Below are 18996 nucleotides of genomic sequence, written 5' to 3'. Positions count from 1 at the left end.
GAGAACACTCACCACCTGGAAGCTGCTTTGCTTAGAACACTCACCTCCTGGAAGCTGCTTTGCCAAGAACACTCAACTCCTTCCAGCTGCTGTGCCAGGAATCCTCACCTCCAGGAAGCTGCTGTGCTGAGGACACTCACCGCCTGGTAGCTGCTGTGCTGAGAACACTCACCTCCTGTAAGCTGCTACACCAAGAACTCTCAACTACTGGAAGCTGCTGTACTGTGAACACTCACCTCCTGGAAGCTACGGTGCTGAGAACACTCACCTGCTGCAAGCTGCTATGCTGAGAGCACTCAGCTCCTGGAACCTGCTTTGCCGAGAACAATCACCTCCTGGAAGCTGCTGCACCGAGAACAGTCACCTCCTGGAAGCTACTGTACTGAGAACAATCACCTCCTCGAAGCTGCTTTGCCGAGAACACTCACCTCCTGGAAGCAGCTGTGCCGAGAACCCTCAACTCCTGCCAGTTGCTGTGCCCAGATCATTCACCCCCTAGAAGCTGCTCTGCTAAGAACACTCACCTCTTGGAAGCTGCTGTGCCGAAAACAATCACCTCCTGGAAGCTGCTGCGGTGAGAGCACTCACCTCCAGGAAGCTGCTGCACCACAATCACTCAACTAATGGAAGCTGCTGTGCTGAGTACACTCACCTCTTGGAAGCTGCTGTGCGGAGAACACTCAACTCCTAGAAGCAGCTGTGCTAAGAACTCTCACCTCCTGGAAGCTCCTATGCTGCGAACACTCACCTCCTGTAAGCTGCTGTGCGGCGAACACTCACCTCCTGGAAGCTGCTTTGCCGAGAACACTCAACTCTTGGAAGCTGCTCTACCGAAAACACTCACCTGCTCGAAGCTGCTGTGCTGAGAACACTCACCTTCTGGTAGCTGCTGTGCTGAGAACATTCACCTCCTGGAAGCTGCTGTGCCCAGAACACTCAACTCGTGCCAGCTGCTGTGCCAGGATACTGAACCTCCTGGAAGCTGCTGTGCCAACATCACTCACCCCCTGGAAGCTGCTGTGCTGAGAACACTCACCTCCTGTAAGCTGCTGCGCTGAGAACACTCACCTCCTGTAAGCTGCTACACCAAGAACTCTCAACTACTGGAAGCTGCTGTACTGTGAACACTCACCTGCTGGAAGCTGCGGTGCTGAGAACACTGACCTCCTGTAAGCTGCTGCGCTGAGAACACTTACCTCCAGGAAGCTGCTACACCAAGAACTCTCAACTACTGGAAGCTGCTGTACTGTGAACACTCACCTCCTGGAAGCTGCGGTGCTGAGAACACTCAGCTCCTGCAAGCTGCTATGCTGAGAGCACTCAGCTCCTGGAAGCTGCTTTGCCGAGAACACTCACCTCCTGGAAGCTGCTGCACCGAGAACAGTCACCTCCTGGAAGCTACTGTACTGAGAACAATCACCTCCTCGAAGCTGCTTTGCCGAGTACACTCACCTCCTGGGAGCAGCTGTGCCGAGAACCCTCAACTCCTTCCAGTTGCTGTGCCCAGATCATTCACCCCCTAGAAGCTGCTATGCTAGGAACACTCACCTCCTGGAAGCTGCTGTGCTAAGAACACTCACCTCTTGGAAGCTGCTGTGCCGAAAACACTCACCTCCTGGAAGCTGCTGCGGTGAGAGCACTCACCTCCAGGAAGCTGCTGCACCAAGATCACTCAACTAATGGAAGCTGCTGTGCTGAGAACACTCACCTCTTGGAAGCTGCTATGCTGAGAACACTCAACTCCTAGAAGCAGCTGTGCTAAGAACACTCACCTCCTGGAAGCTTCTGAGCTGCGAACACTCACCTCCTGGAAGCTGCTGTGCGGCGAACACTCACCTCCTGGAAGCTGCTTTGCCGAGAACACTCAAATCTTGGAAGCTGCTCTACCGAAAACACTCACCTGCTCGAAGCTGCTGTGCTGAGAACACTCACCGTCTGGTAGCTGCTGTGCTGAGAACATTCACCTCCTGGAAGCTGCTGTGCCCAGAACACTCAACTCGTGCCAGCTGCTGTGCCAGGATACTGAACCTCCTGGAAGCTGCTGTGCCAACATCACTCACCCCCTGGAAGCTGCTGTACTAGGAACACTCAGCTCCTGGAAGATGTTGTGCTGAGAACACTCTTCTCCTGTAAGCTGCTGTGTGCTGAGAGCACTCAGCTACTGGAAGCTGCTTTGCCAAGATCACTCACCCCCTGGAAGCTGCTGTACCTATGAACACTCAGTTCCTGGAAGCTGCTGCACCAAGAATTCTCAACTACTGGAAGCTGCTGTACTGTGAACACTCACCTCCTGGTAGCTGCTGTGCTGAGAACACTCACCTCCTACAAGCTGCTACGCTGAGAGCGCTCAGCTCCTGGAATCTGCTTTGCAGAGAACACTCACCTCCTGCAAGCTGCTGCACCGAGAACAGTCACCTCCTGGAAGCTACTGTACTGAGAACAATCACCTCCTGGAATTTGCTTTGCCAAGAACACTCACCTCCTGTGAGCAGCTGTGCCGAGAACACTCCACTCCTGCCAGTTGCTGTGCCCAGATCATTCACCCCCAGAAACTGCTCTGCTAAGAACACTCACCTCCTTGAAGCTGCTGTGCTCAGAACACTCACCTCCTGGAAGCTGCTGTGCTAAGAACACTCACCACTTGAAAGCTGCTGTGCCGAGAATGCTCTCCACCTGGAAGCTACTGTTTTGAGAACAATCACCTCCTGGAAGCTGCTATGCTGAGAACACTTAACTCTTGAAAGCTGCTATGCGGAGAACACTGACCTCCTGGAAACTGCTGTGCTAAGAGCACTCACACCCTGGAAGCTGCTGTGCTGAGAACACTCACCTCCTGGAAGCTTCTGTGCTGAGAACACTCAACTCTTGGAAGCTGCTCTACTGAAAAGACTCACGTCCTGGAAGCTGCTGTGCTGAGAACACTCACCGCCTTGAAGCTGCTTTGCTGAGAACACTCACCTCCTGGAAGCTGCTGTGCCAAGAACACTCAACTCGTGCCAGCTGCTGTGCCAGGATACTGCACCTCCTGGAAGCTGCTGTGCCAAGATCACTCACCCCCTGGAAGCTGCTGTACTGGGAACACTCAGCTCCTGGAAGCTGTTGTGCTGAGAACACTCACTGCCTGGAAGCTGCTTTGCTTAGAACACTAACCTCCTGGAAGCTGCTGTGCCAAGATCACTCACCCCCTGGAAGCTGCTATACTAGGATCACTCACCTCCTGTAAGCTGCTGTGCTGAGAACACTCACCTCCAGGAAGCTGCTGCACCAAGAACTCTCAACTACTGTAAGCTGCTGTACTTTGAACAATCACCTCCTGGAAGCTGCGGTGCTGAGAACACTCACCTCCTGCAAGCTGCTATGCTGAGAGCACTCAGCTCCTGGAAGCTGCTTTGCCGAGAACACTAACCTCCTGGAAGCTGCTGCACCGAGAACAGTCACCTCCTGGAAGCTGCTTTGCCGAGAGCACTCACCTCCTGGGAGCAGCTGTGCCGAGAACACTCAACTCCTGCCAGTGGCTGTGCCCAGATCATTCACCCCTTAGAAGCTGCTGTGCTAAGAACACTCACCTCTTGGAAGCTGCTGTGCTGAGAACACTCACCTTCTGGTAGCTGCTGCGCTGAGAACATTCACCTCCTGGAAGCTGCTGTGCCAAGAACACTCAACTCGTGCCAGCTGTTGTGCCAGAATACTGCACCTCCTGGAAGCTGCTGTGCCAAGATCACTCACCCCCTGGAAGCTGCTGTACTAGGAAAACTCAGCTCCTGGAAGCTGTTGTGCTGAGAACACTCAGCTCCTGGAAGCTGCTTTGCTTAGAACACTAACATCCTGGAAGCTGCTGTGCCAAGATCACTCACCCCTTGGAAGCTGCTGTACTAGGAACACTCACCTCCTGTAAGCTGCTGTGCTGAGAACACTCAACTTCAGGATGCTGCTGCACCAAGAACTCTCAACTACTGGAAGCTGCTGTACTTTGAACACTCACCTCCTGGAAGCTGCGGTGCTGAGAACAATCACCTCCTGCAAGCTGCTATGCTGAGTGCACTCAGCTCCTGGAAGCTGCTTTGCCGAGAACACTAACCTCCTGGAAGCTGCTGCCCCGAGAACAGTCACCTCCTGGAAGCTGCTTTGCCGAGAGCACTCACGTCCTGGGAGCAGCTGTGCCCAGAACACTCAACTCCTGCCAGTGGCTGTGCCCAGATCATTCACCCCCTAGAAGCTGCTGTGCTAAGAACACTCACCTCCTGGAAGCTGCTGTGCTAAGAACACTCACCCCTTGGAAACTGCTGTGTCGAAAACACTCACCTGCTGGAAGCTGCTGCGGTGAGAACACTCACCTCCTGGAAGCTGCTGTGCGGCGAACACTCACCTCCTGGAAGCTGCTTTGCCGAGAACACTCAACTCTTGGAAACTGCTCTAATGAAAACACTCACCTGCTGGAAGCTGCTGTGCTGAGAACACTCACCTTCTGGTAGCTGCTGCGCTGAGAACATTCACCTCCTGGAAGCTGCTGTGCCAAGAACACTCAACTCGTGCCAGCTGTTGTGCCAGAATACTGCACCTCCTGGAAGCTGCTGTGCCAAGATCACTCACCCCCTGGACGCTGCTGTACTAGGAACACTCAGCTCCTGGAAGCTGTTGTGCTGAGAACACTCACCGCCTGGAAGCTGCTTTGCTTAGAACACTAACCTCCTGGAAGCTACTGTGCCAAGAACACTCAACTCCTGCCAGCTGCTGTGCCAGGAATCCTCACCTCCAGGAAGCTGCTGTGTGAGGACACTCACCGCGTGGTAGCTGCTGTGCTGAGAGCACTCACCTTCAGGAAGCTGCTGCGCTGAGAACACTCACCTCCAGGAAGCTGCTGCACCAAGAACTCTCAACTACTGGAAGCTGCTGTACTGTGAACACTCACCTCCTGGTAGCTGCTGTGCTGAGAACACTCACCTCCTACAAGCTGCTACGCTGAGAGCGCTCAGCTCCTGGAAGCTGCTTTGCAGAGAACACTCACCTCCTGCAAGCTGCTGCACCGAGAACAGTCACCTCCTGGAAGCTACTGTACTGAGAACAATCACCTCCTGGAATTTGCTTTGCTAAGAACACTCACCTCCTGTGAGCAGCTGTGCCGAGAACACTCAACTCCTGCCAGTTGCTGTGCCCAGATCATTCACCCCCAGAAACTGCTCTGCTAAGAACACTCACCTCCTTGAAGCTGCTGTGCTCAGAACACTCACCTCCTGGAAGCTGCTGTGCTAAGAACACTCACCACTTGAAAGCTGCTGTGCCGAGAATGCTCTCCACCTGGAAGCTACTGTTTTGAGAACAATCACCTCCTGGAAGCTGCTATGCTGAGAACACTTAACTCTTGAAAGCTGCTGTGCGGAGAACACTGACCTCCTGGAAACTGCTGTGCTAAGAGCACTCACACCCTGGAAGCTGCTGTGCTGAGAACACTCACCTCCTGGAAGCTTCTGTGCTGAGAACACTCAACTCTTGGAAGCTGCTCTACTGAAAAGACTCACGTCCTGGAAGCTGCTGTGCTGAGAACACTCACCGCCTTGAAGCTGCTTTGCTGAGAACACTCACCTCCTGGAAGCTGCTGTGCCAAGAACACTCAACTCGTGCCAGCTGCTGTGCCAGGATACTGCACCTCCTGGAAGCTGCTGTGCCAAGATCACTCACCCCCTGGAAGCTGCTGTACTGGGAACACTCAGCTCCTGGAAGCTGTTGTGCTGAGAACACTCACCGCCTGGAAGCTGCTTTGCTTAGAACACTAACCTCCTGGAAGCTGCTGTGCCAAGATCACTCACCCCCTGGAAGCTGCTGTACTAGGATCACTCACCTCCTGTAAGCTGCTGTGCTGAGAACACTCACCTCCAGGAAGCTGCTGCACCAAGAACTCTCAACTACTGTAAGCTGCTGTACTTTGAACAATCACCTCCTGGAAGCTGCGGTGCTGAGAACACTCACCTCCTGCAAGCTGCTATGCTGAGAGCACTCAGCTCCTGGAAGCTGCTTTGCCGAGAACACTAACCTCCTGGAAGCTGCTGCACCGAGAACAGTCACCTCCTGGAAGCTGCTTTGCCGAGAGCACTCACGTCCTGGGAGCAGCTGTGCCCAGAACACTCAACTCCTGCCAGTGGCTGTGCCCAGATCATTCACCCCTTAGAAGCTGCTGTGCTAAGAACACTCACCTCCTGGAAGCTGCTGTGCTAAGAACACTCACCTCTTGGAAACTGCTGTTCCGAAAACACTCACCTGCTGGAAGCTGCTGTGCTGAGAACACTCACCTTCTGGTAGCTGCTGCGCTGAGAACATTCACCTCCTGGAAGCTGCTGTGCCAAGAACATTCAACTCGTGCCAGCTGTTGTGCCAGAATACTGCACCTCCTGGAAGCTGCTGTGCCAAGATCACTCACCCCCTGGAAGCTGCTGTACTAGGAACACTCAGCTCCTGGAAGCTGTTGTGCTGAGAACACTCAGCTCCTGGAAGCTGCTTTGCTTAGAACACTAACATCCTGGAAGCTGCTGTGCCAAGATCACTCACCCCTTGGAAGCTGCTGTACTAGGAACACTCACCTCCTGTAAGCTGCTGTGCTGAGAACACTCAACTTCAGGATGCTGCTGCACCAAGAACTCTCAACTACTGGAAGCTGCTGTACTTTGAACACTCACCTCCTGGAAGCTGCGGTGCTGAGAACAATCACCTCCTGCAAGCTGCTATGCTGAGTGCACTCAGCTCCTGGAAGCTGCTTTGCCGAGAACACTAACCTCCTGGAAGCTGCTGCCCCGAGAACAGTCACCTCCTGGAAGCTGCTTTGCCGAGAGCACTCACGTCCTGGGAGCAGCTGTGCCCAGAACACTCAACTCCTGCCAGTGGCTGTGCCCAGATCATTCACCCCCTAGAAGCTGCTGTGCTAAGAACACTCACCTCCTGGAAGCTGCTGTGCTAAGAACACTCACCCCTTGGAAACTGCTGTGTCGAAAACACTCACCTGCTGGAAGCTGCTTTGCCGAGAACACTCAACTCTTGGAAACTGCTCTAATGAAAACACTCACCTGCTGGAAGCTGCTGTGCTGAGAACACTCACCTTCTGGTAGCTGCTGCGCTGAGAACATTCACCTCCTGGAAGCTGCTGTGCCAAGAACACTCAACTCGTGCCAGCTGTTGTGCCAGAATACTGCACCTCCTGGAAGCTGCTGTGCCAAGATCACTCACCCCCTGGACGCTGCTGTACTAGGAACACTCAGCTCCTGGAAGCTGTTGTGCTGAGAACACTCACCGCCTGGAAGCTGCTTTGCTTAGAACACTAACCTCCTGGAAGCTACTGTGCCAAGAACACTCAACTCCTGCCAGCTGCTGTGCCAGGAATCCTCACCTCCAGGAAGCTGCTGTGTGAGGACACTCACCACCTGGTAGCTGCTGTGCTGAGAGCACTCACCTTCAGGAAGCTGCTGCGCTGAGAACACTCACCTCCAGGAAGCTGCTGCACCAAGAACTCTCAACTACTGGAAGCTGCTGTTCTGTGAACACTCACCTCCTGGAAGCTCCGGTGCTGAGAACACTCAACTCCTAGAAGCAGCTGTGCTAAGAACACTGACCTCCTGGAAGCTGCTGTGCTGAAACACTCACCTCCTGGAAGCTTCTGTGCTGAGAACACTCAACACCTGGAAGCTGCTGTGCGGAGAACACTCAACTCCTGGAAGCTGCTGTGCCGAGAACACTCAACTCTTGGAAGCTGCTCTACTGAAAACACTCACCTGCTGGAAGCTGCAGTGCTGAGAACACTCACCTCCTACAAGCTGCTACGCTGAGAGCGCTCAGCTCCTGGAAGCTGCTTTGCAGAGAACACTCACCTCCTGCAAGCTGCTGCACCGAGAACAGACACCTCCTGGAAGCTACTGTACTGAGAACAATCACCTCCTGGAATTTGCTTTGCCAAGAACACTCACCTCCTGTGAGCAGCTGTGCCGAGAACACTCAACTCCTGCCAGTTGCTGTGCCCAGATCATTCACCCCCAGAAACTGCTCTGCTAAGAACACTCACCTCCTTGAAGCTGCTGTGCTCAGAACACTCACCTCCTGGAAGCTGCTGTGCTAAGAACACTCACCACTTGAAAGCTGCTGTGCCGAGAATGCTCTCCACCTGGAAGCTACTGTTTTGAGAACAATCACCTCCTGGAAGCTGCTATGCTGAGAACACTTAACTCTTGAAAGCTGCTGTGCGGAGAACACTGACCTCCTGGAAACTGCTGTGCTAAGAGCACTCACACCCTGGAAGCTGCTGTGCTGAGAACACTCACCTCCTGGAAGCTTCTGTGCTGAGAACACTCAACTCTTGGAAGCTGCTCTACTGAAAAGACTCACGTCCTGGAAGCTGCTGTGCTGAGAACACTCACCGCCTTGAAGCTGCTTTGCTGAGAACACTCACCTCCTGGAAGCTGCTGTGCCAAGAACACTCAACTCGTGCCAGCTGCTGTGCCAGGATACTGCACCTCCTGGAAGCTGCTGTGCCAAGATCACTCACCCCCTGGAAGCTGCTGTACTGGGAACACTCAGCTCCTGGAAGCTGTTGTGCTGAGAACACTCACTGCCTGGAAGCTGCTTTGCTTAGAACACTAACCTCCTGGAAGCTGCTGTGCCAAGATCACTCACCCCCTGGAAGCTGCTGTACTAGGATCACTCACCTCCTGTAAGCTGCTGTGCTGAGAACACTCACCTCCAGGAAGCTGCTGCACCAAGAACTCTCAACTACTGTAAGCTGCTGTACTTTGAACAATCACCTCCTGAAAGCTGCGGTGCTGAGAACACTCACCTCCTGCAAGCTGCTATGCTGAGAGCACTCAGCTCCTGGAAGCTGCTTTGCCGAGAACACTAACCTCCTGGAAGCTGCTGCACCGAGAACAGTCACCTCCTGGAAGCTGCTTTGCCGAGAGCACTCACGTCCTGGGAGCAGCTGTGCCCAGAACACTCAACTCCTGCCAGTGGCTGTGCCCAGATCATTCACCCCTTAGAAGCTGCTGTGCTAAGAACACTCACCTCCTGGAAGCTGCTGTGCTAAGAACACTCACCTCTTGGAAACTGCTGTTCCGAAAACACTCACCTGCTGGAAGCTGCTGTGCTGAGAACACTCACCTTCTGGTAGCTGCTGCGCTGAGAACATTCACCTCCTGGAAGCTGCTGTGCCAAGAACATTCAACTCGTGCCAGCTGTTGTGCCAGAATACTGCACCTCCTGGAAGCTGCTGTGCCAAGATCACTCACCCCCTGGAAGCTGCTGTACTAGGAACACTCAGCTCCTGGAAGCTGTTGTGCTGAGAACACTCAGCTCCTGGAAGCTGCTTTGCTTAGAACACTAACATCCTGGAAGCTGCGGTGCCAAGATCACTCACCCCTTGGAAGCTGCTGTACTAGGAACACTCACCTCCTGTAAGCTGCTGTGCTGAGAACACTCAACTTCAGGATGCTGCTGCACCAAGAACTCTCAACTACTGGAAGCTGCTGTACTTTGAACACTCACCTCCTGGAAGCTGCGGTGCTGAGAACAATCACCTCCTGCAAGCTGCTATGCTGAGTGCACTCAGCTCCTGGAAGCTGCTTTGCCGAGAACACTAACCTCCTGGAAGCTGCTGCCCCGAGAACAGTCACCTCCTGGAAGCTGCTTTGCCGAGAGCACTCACGTCCTGGGAGCAGCTGTGCCCAGAACACTCAACTCCTGCCAGTGGCTGTGCCCAGATCATTCACCCCCTAGAAGCTGCTGTGCTAAGAACACTCACCTCCTGGAAGCTGCTGTGCTAAGAACACTCACCCCTTGGAAACTGCTGTGTCGAAAACACTCACCTGCTGGAAGCTGCTGCGGTGAGAACACTCACCTCCTGGAAGCTGCTGTGCTGAGAACACTCACCTCCTGGAAGCTGCTGTGCGGCGAACACTCACCTCCTGGAAGCTGCTTTGCCGAGAACACTCAACTCTTGGAAACTGCTCTAATGAAAACACTCACCTGCTGGAAGCTGCTGTGCTGAGAACACTCACCTTCTGGTAGCTGCTGCGCTGAGAACATTCACCTCCTGGAAGCTGCTGTGCCAAGAACACTCAACTCGTGCCAGCTGTTGTGCCAGAATACTGCACCTCCTGGAAGCTGCTGTGCCAAGATCACTCACCCCCTGGACGCTGCTGTACTAGGAACACTCAGCTCCTGGAAGCTGTTGTGCTGAGAACACTCACCGCCTGGAAGCTGCTTTGCTTAGAACACTAACCTCCTGGAAGCTACTGTGCCAAGAACACTCAACTCCTGCCAGCTGCTGTGCCAGGAATCCTCACCTCCAGGAAGCTGCTGTGTGAGGACACTCACCGCCTGGTAGCTGCTGTGCTGAGAGCACTCACCTTCAGGAAGCTGCTGCGCTGAGAACACTCACCTCCAGGAAGCTGCTGCACCAAGAACTCTCAACTACTGGAAGCTGCTGTTCTGTGAACACTCACCTCCTGGAAGCTCCGGTGCTGAGAACACTCAACTCCTAGAAGCAGCTGTGCTAAGAACACTGACCTCCTGGAAGCTGCTGTGCTGAAACACTCACCTCCTGGAAGCTTCTGTGCTGAGAACACTCAACACCTGGAAGCTGCTGTGCGGAGAACACTCACCTCCTGGAAGCTGCTGTGCCGAGAACACTCAAATCTTGGAAGCTGCTCTACTGAAAACACTCACCTGCTGGAAGCTGCAGTGCTGAGAACACTCACCCGCTGGTAGCTGCTGTGCTGAGAACATTCGCCTCCTCGAAGCTGCTGCGCCAAGAACACTCAACTCGTGCCAGCTGCTGTGCCAGGATCCTGCACCTCCTGCAAGCTGCTGCACTGAGCGTACTCACCTCCTGGAAGATGCTGCACTGAGAACACATACCTCATGGAACCTACTGTGCCGACAACACTCACCACCTGGCAGCTGCTGGGCCGAAAACACGAACCTCCTGGAAGCTGCAGTGCTGAGAATATTCAACTCCTGGAAGCTGCTGTGCCAAGATCACTCACCCCCTGGGAGCAGCTCCGCTGAGAACACTCACCTCCTGGAAACTGCTGTGCTGAGAAAACTCATCTCCTGGAAGCTGCTGTGCTGCGACCATTCACCTCCTGGAAGCTGCTGTGCCGAGAACATTTAACTCCTGGAAGCTGCTGCACTGAGAAAACCCACCTCCTGGAAGCGGCTGCACTGAAAACACTCACCTCTTGGAAGCTGCTGTGCCAAGAACACTCAATTCTTGGAAGCCTCTGTGCCGAGAACACTCACCTCCTGGAAGCTACTGTGCCGAGAACATTTATCTCCTGGAAGCTGCTGCACTGAGAAAACTCACCTCCTGCAAGCTGCTATGCTGAGATCGCTCAGTTCCTGGAAGCTGCTTTGCCGAGAACACTCACCTCCTGGAAGCAGCAGTACCAAAAACACTCAACGCCTGCCAGCCGGTGTGCCCAGATCATTCACGCAGTGGAATCTGCTGTGCTAAGAAGACTCACCTCTTGGAAGCTGCTATGCTAAGAACACTCACCTCCTGGAAGCTGCTGCATGGAGAACACTCACCTCCTGTAAGCTGCTGCACTCAGAAAACTCACCTCCTGGAATCTGCTGTGCTGAAACCAATTAGCTCTTGAAAGCTGCTGTGCTGAGTACACTCACCTCTTGGTGGCTGTTGTGCTGAGAACACTCACACCCTGGAAGCGGCTGTGCCGAGAACATTCACCTCCTGGAAGCTGCTGCACAGAGAAAACACACCACATGGAAGCTGCTGTGCTGAGAATGCTCACCTCTTGGAAGCTGCTGCGCTGAGAACACTCACCTCCTGGAAGCTGCTGTGCTGAGAACACCCACCTCTTGGAAGCTGCTGCGCTGAGAACACCTAGCTCTTGGAAGCTGCTGCACTGAGAACACTCACCTCCTGTAAGCTGCTGCAATGAGAAAACTCACCTCCTGGAATCTGCTGTGCTGAAAACAATTTGCTCTTGAAAGCTGCTGTGCTAAGTACGCTCACCTCTTGGAGGCTGTTGTGCTGAGAACACTCACACCCTGGAAGCTGCGCTGCCGAGGACATTCACCTCCTGGAAGATGCTGTGCTGAGAACGCTCACCTCTTGGAAGCTGCTGCGCTGAGAATACTCACCTCATGGAAGCTGCTTTGCTGAGAACACCCACCTCTTGGAAGCGGCTGCGCTGAGAACACTGACCTCTTGGAAGCTGCTGTGCTGAGAACACTCACATCCGGGAAGCTGCTGTGCTGAAACACTCACCTCCTGGAAGCTGCTTTTCTGAGAACACTCACCTCCTGGAAGCTGCTGTGCTGAGAACACTCACGTCCAGGAAGCTGCTGTGCTGAAACATTCACCTCCTGGAAGACTGATGTGCTGAGAACACTCACCTCCTGGAAGCTGCTGTGCCGAGAAAATTCAACACTTGGAAGCTGCTCTACTGAAAACACTCACTGCCTGGAAGCTGCATTGCTGAGAAAACTCACCTCTTGCAAGCTGCTGTGCCAAGAACACTCAACTCCTGCCAGCTGCTCACCCAGGATTCCTCGCCTCCTGGAAGCTGCTGTGCCAATATCACTCACCCACTGGAAGCTGCTGTGCTGACAACACTCAGCTCCTGGAAGCTGCTGTGATGAGAACACTCACCTCCTGGAAGCTGCTGCACCAAGAACTCTCAACTACTGGAAGCTGCTGTGCTGAGAACACTCACCTCCTGGAATCTGCTGTGTCGAGAACACTCAACTCGTAGAAGCTGCTGTTCTGCGAACATTCTCCTCCTGGAAGCTGCTGTGCTGAGAACACTCACCGCCTGGAAGCTGATGTGCCGAGAACATTCAACCCTTGGAAACTGCTTTACTGAAAACACTCACCTCCTGGAAGCTGCTGCACCACGAACTCTCAACTACTGGAAGCTGCTGTGCTGAGAACCCTCACCTCCTGCAAGCTGCTATGCTGAGAGCACTCAGTTCCTGGAAGCTACTGTGCCATGATCACTCACCCCCTGGAAGCTGCCTTGCTGAGAACACTCAGCTCCTGGAAGCTGCTATGAAGAGAACACTCACCTCCTGGAAGCTGCTGCACCAAGGACTCTCAACTACTGGAAGCTGCTGTACTGAGAAGACTCACCTCCTGCAAGCTGCTGCACCGAGAACAGTCACCGCCTGGAAGCTACTGTACTAAGAACAATCACCTCCTGGAATCTGCTTTGCCAAGAACAGTCACCTCCTGTGAGCAGCAGTGCCGAGAACACTCAACTCCTGCCAGTTGCTGTGCCCAGATCATTCACCCGTGGAAACTGATCTGCTAAGAACACACCTCCTGGAAGCTGCTGTGCTAAGAACACTCACCTTTTGGAAGCTGCTGTGCCGAGAATGCTCACCACCTGGAAGCTACTGTTTTGAGAACAATCAGCTACTGGAAGCTGCTATGCTGAGAACACTTAGCTCTTGAAAGCTGCTGTGCGGAGAACACTGACCTCCTGGAAACTGCTGGGCTAAGAACACTCGCAGCCTGGAAGCTGCTGTGCTGAAACATTCACCTCCTGGAAGCTGATGTGCTGAGAACACTCACCGCCTGGAAGCTGATGTGCCGAGAACATTCAACCCTTGGAAGCTGCTCTACTGAAAACACTCACCTCCTGGAAGCTGCTGCACCATGAACTCTCAACTACTGGAAGCTGCTGTACTGAGAACACTCACCTCCTTCAAGCTGCTATGCTGAGAACACTCAGTTCCTGGAAGCTGCTTTGCCGATAACACTCACCTCCTGGAAGCTGCTACACCGAGAACAGTCACCTTCTGGAAGCTACCGTACTGAGAACAATCACCTCCTGGAAGCTGCTTTGTCGAGAACAATCACCTCCTGGAAGCAGCAGTGTCAAGAAAACTCAACTCCTAGAAGCTGCTGTTCTGAGAACACTCTCCTCCTGGAAGCTGCTGTGCTGAGAACACTCTCCTCCTGGAAGCTGCTGTGCTGAGAACACTCACCTCCTGGAAGCTGATGTGCTGGGAAAACTCACCGCCTGGAAGCTGCTTTGCTGAGAAAATTCACCTCTTGGAAGCTGCTGTGCCAAGAACAATCAACTCCTGCCAGCTGCTGTGCCAGGATTCCTCACCTCCTGGAAGCTGCTGTGACAAGATCATTCACCCCCTGGAAGCTGCTGTGCTGAGAACACTCAGCTCCTGGAAGCTGCTATGATGAGAACACTCACCTCCTGGAAGCTGCTGCACCAAGAACTCTCAACTACTGGAAGCTGCTGTACTGAGAAGACTCACCTCCTGTAAGCTGCTACACCGAGAACAGTCACGTCCTGGAAGCTACTGTACTGAGAACAATCACCTCCTGGAAGCTGCTTTGTCCAGAACAATCACCTCCTAGAAGCTGCTGTGCCAAGAACATTCACCTCCTGGAAGCTGCTGCACTGGGAACACTCACCTCCTGTAAGCTGCTGCACAGAGAACACACACTTCGTGGAACCTGTAGTGCCAAAACCACTAACCTCCTGGAAGATGCAGTGCTGAGAACATTCACCTCCTGGAAGCTGCTGCACCGAGACCAATCAGCTACTGGAAGTTGCTGAGCTGAGAACACTCAGCTCATGGAAGCTGCTGTGCTGAGAACACTCACCTCCTGGAAGCTGCTGTACTGAGAACAAATCACCTCCTGGAAGCTGCTGCACTGAGCACACTCACCTCCTGGAAGCAGTTGCACTGAGAACACACACCTCCTGGATACTGCTGTGTCAGCAACACTCACCACTTGGTAGCTGCTGGGCCGAAAACACGAACCTCCTGGAAGCTGCTGTACCGAGAAAATTCAACTCCTGGAAGCTGATGCACTGTGAAAACTCAGCTCCTTGAAGCTGCTGCACTGGGAACACTCACCTCCTGGATGCTGCTGTGCCGAGAACACTCAACTCGATTTAGCTGCTGCAATGAGAACACTCACCTCCTGGAAGCGGCTGTGCCGAGAGCACTAACCTCCAGGAAGCTGCTGCACTGAAAACTCTCACCTCCTGGAAGCTGCTGTGTTGACAACACTCACATCCTGAAAGCTGCTATGCTGAGAACACGCACCTCCTGGAAGCTGTGGTGCTGAGAACACTCACACCCTGGAAGCTATGGTGCTGAGAACACTCACACCCTGGAAGCTGCTGTGCCGAGAACACTCACTTCCTGGAAGCTGCTTCGCTGACAACACTCACCTCCTGGAAGCTGCAGTGCGGAGAACACTCAACTCCTGGAAGCTGCTGTGCGGAACACACTCACCTCCTGGAAGCTGCTGTGCCGAGAACACTCACTTCCTGGAAGCTGCTTCGCTGACAGCACTCACCTCCTGGAAGCTGCTGTGCTGAGAACACTCACCGCCTTAAATCTGCTTGTCTGAGAACATTCACCTCCTGTAAGCTGCTGTGCCAAGAACACTTACCTCTTGGAAGCTGCTGTGCTAAGAACACTTACCTCTTGGAAGCTGCTGTGCCAAAAACAATCACCTCCAGGAAGCTGCTGTGCTGAGGACACTCACCTCCAGGAAGCTGCTGCACCAAGAACACTCAACTACTGGAAGCTGCCTTGCTGAGAACAGTCAACTCCTGGTAGCTGCTGTATTGAGAGCACACACCTCCATCAAGCTGCTATGCTGAGAGCACACAGCATCTGGAAGCTGCTTTGCCGAGAACACTCACCTCCTGGAAGCTGCTGCGCCGAGAACACTCTGCTCCTGGAAGCTACTGTACTGAGAACACTCACCTCCTGGAAGCTGCTGTGCCCAGATCTTTCACCCCTTGGAAGCTGCTGTGCTAAGAACACTCACCTCCTGGAAGCTGCTGCACAGAGCACACTCACCGCCTTGAAGCTGCTGCACTGAGAACACACACCTCATGGAACCTGCTGTGCCGACAACACTCACCACCTGGCAGCTGCTGGGCCGAAAACACGAACCTCCTGGAAGCTGCAGTGCTGAGAATATTCAACTCCTGGAAGCTGCTGTGCCAAGATCACTCACCCCCTGGAAGCAGCTGCGCTGAGAACACTCACCTCCTGGAAACTGCTGTGCTGAGAAAACTCATCTCCTGGAAGCTGCTGCACTGAAAACACTCACCTCTTGGAAACTGCTGTGCCGGGAAAACTCAATTCTTGGAAGCTGCTGTTCCGAGAACACTCACCTCCTGGAAGCTGCTGGGCCGAGAACACTCTCCTCCTGGAAGCTGCTGTGCTGAGAACACTCTCCTCCTGGAAGCTGCTGTGCTGAGAACACTCACCTCCTGGAAGCTGATGTGCTGGGAAAACTCACCGCCTGGAAGCTGCTTTGCTGAGAAAATTCACCTCTTGGAAGCTGCTGTGCCAAGAACAATCAACTCCTGCCAGCTGCTGTGCCAGGATTCCTCACCTCCTGGAAGCTGCTGTGACAAGATCATTCACCCCCTGGAAGCTGCTATGATGAGAACACTCACCTCCTGGAAGCTGCTGCACCAAGAACTCTCAACTACTGGAAGCTGCTGTACTGAGAAGACTCACCTCCTGTAAGCTGCTACACCGAGAACAGTCACGTCCTGGAAGCTACTGTACTGAGAACAATCACCTCCTGGAAGCTGCTTTGTCCAGAACAATCACCTCCTAGAAGCTGCTGTGCCAAGAACATTCACCTCCTGGAAGCTGCTGCACTGGGAACACTCACCTCCTGTAAGCTGCTGCACAGAGAACACACACTTCGTGGAACCTGTAGTGCCAAAACCACTAACCTCCTGGAAGATGCAGTGCTGAGAACATTCACCTCCTGGAAGCTGCTGCACCGAGACCAATCAGCTACTGGAAGTTGCTGAGCTGAGAACACTCAGCTCATGGAAGCTGCTGTGCTGAGAACACTCACCTCCTGGAAGCTGCTGTACTGAGAACAAATCACCTCCTGGAAGCTGCTGCACTGAGCACACTCACCTCCTGGAAGCAGTTGCACTGAGAACACACACCTCCTGGATACTGCTGCGTCAGCAACACTCACCACTTGGTAGCTGCTGGGCCGAAAACACGAACCTCCTGGAAGCTGCTGTACCGAGAAAATTCAACTCCTGGAAGCTGATGCACTGTGAAAACTCAGCTCCTTGAAGCTGCTGCACTGGGAACACTCACCTCCTGGATGCTGCTGTGCCGAGAACACTCAACTCGATTTAGCTGCTGCAATGAGAACACTCACCTCCTGGAAGCGGCTGTGCCGAGAGCACTAACCTCCAGGAAGCTGCTGCACTGAAAACTCTCACCTCCTGGAAGCTGCTGTGTTGACAACACTCACATCCTGAAAGCTGCTATGCTGAGAACACGCACCTCCTGGAAGCTGTGGTGCTGAGAACACTCACACCCTGGAAGCTATGGTGCTGAGAACACTCACACCCTGGAAGCTGCTGTGCCGAGAACACACACTTCCTGGAAGCTGCTTCGCTGACAACACTCACCTCCTGGAAGCTGCAGTGCGGAGAACACTCAACTCCTGGAAGCTGCTGTGCGGAACACACTCACCTCCTGGAAGCTGCTGTGCCGAGAACACTCACTTCCTGGAAGCCGCTTCGCTGACAGCACTCACCTCCTGGAAGCCGCTGTGCTGAGAACACTTACCTCTTGGAAGCTGCTGTGCTAAGAACACTTACCTCTTGGAAGCTGCTGTGCTAAGAACACTTACCTCTTGGAAGCTGCTGTGCCAAAAACAATCACCTCCAGGAAGCTGCTGTGCTGAGGACACTCACCTCCAGGAAGCTGCTGCACCAAGAACACTCAACTACTGGAAGCTGCCTTGCTGAGAACAGTCAACTCCTGGTAGCTGCTGTATTGAGAGCACACACCTCCATCAAGCTGCTATGCTGAGAGCACACAGCATCTGGAAGCTGCTTTGCCGAGAACACTCACCTCCTGGAAGCTACTGTACTGAGAACACTCACCTCCTGGAAGCTGCTGTGCCCAGATCTTTCACCCCTTGGAAGCTGCTGTGCTAAGAACACTCACCTCCTGGAAGCTGCTGCACAGAGCACACTCACCGCCTTGAAGCTGCTGCACTGAGAACACACACCTCATGGAACCTGCGGTGCCGACAACACTCACCACCTGGCAGCTGCTGGGCCGAAAACACGAACCTCCTGGAAGCTGCAGTGCTGAGAATATTCAACTCCTGGAAGCTGCTGTGCCAAGATCACTCACCCCCTGGAAGCAGCTGCGCTGAGAACACTCACCTCCTGGAAACTGCTGTGCTGAGAAAACTCATCTCCTGGAAGCTGCTGCACTGAAAACACTCACCTCTTGGAAACTGCTGTGCCGGGAAAACTCAATTCTTGGAAGCTGCTGTTCCGAGAACACTCACCTCCTGGAAGCTGCTGGGCCGAGAACATTCAGCTCCTTGAAGCTGCTGTGCTGAGAACGCTCACCTCTTGGAAGTTGCTGCACTGAGAACACTCACCTCCTGGAAGCTGCTGTGCTGAGAACACCCACCTCTTGGAAGCTGCTGCGCTGAGAACACTCACCTCCTGGAAGATGCTGTGCTGTGAACACTCACCTCCGGGAAGCTGCTGTGCTAAAACACTCACCTTCTTGGAAGCTGCTGTGCTGAGAACACTCTCCTCCGGGAAGCTGCCATGCTGAGAACACTCACCTTCAGGAAGCTTCTGTGCTGAAACATTCACCTCCTGGAATCTGCTGTGCCAAGAACACTCACCTCCTGGTAGCTGCTGTTCTGAGAGCACTCACCTCCTGGAAGCTGCTATGCTGAGAGCACTCAGTTCCTGGAAGCTGCTTTGCCGAGAATACTCACCTCCTGGAAGCTGCTACACCGAGAACACTCACCTCCTGGAAGCAGCAGTGCCAAAAACAGTCAACCCCTGCCAGCTGCTGTGCCCAGATCATTCACGCACTAGAATCTGCTGTGCTAAGAAGACTCACCTCCTGGAAGCTGCTATGCTAAGAACATTCACCTCCTGGAAGCTGCTGCACTCAGAAAACGCACCTCCTGGAATCTGCTGT

Source organism: Carcharodon carcharias, chromosome 1 (genome assembly GCF_017639515.1).
Source record: "Carcharodon carcharias isolate sCarCar2 chromosome 1, sCarCar2.pri, whole genome shotgun sequence".
Lineage (NCBI taxonomy): Eukaryota > Metazoa > Chordata > Chondrichthyes > Lamniformes > Lamnidae > Carcharodon > Carcharodon carcharias.
The sequence above is the reverse complement of the archived record's forward strand: the minus strand, read 5'-3'. Positions refer to the sequence as shown.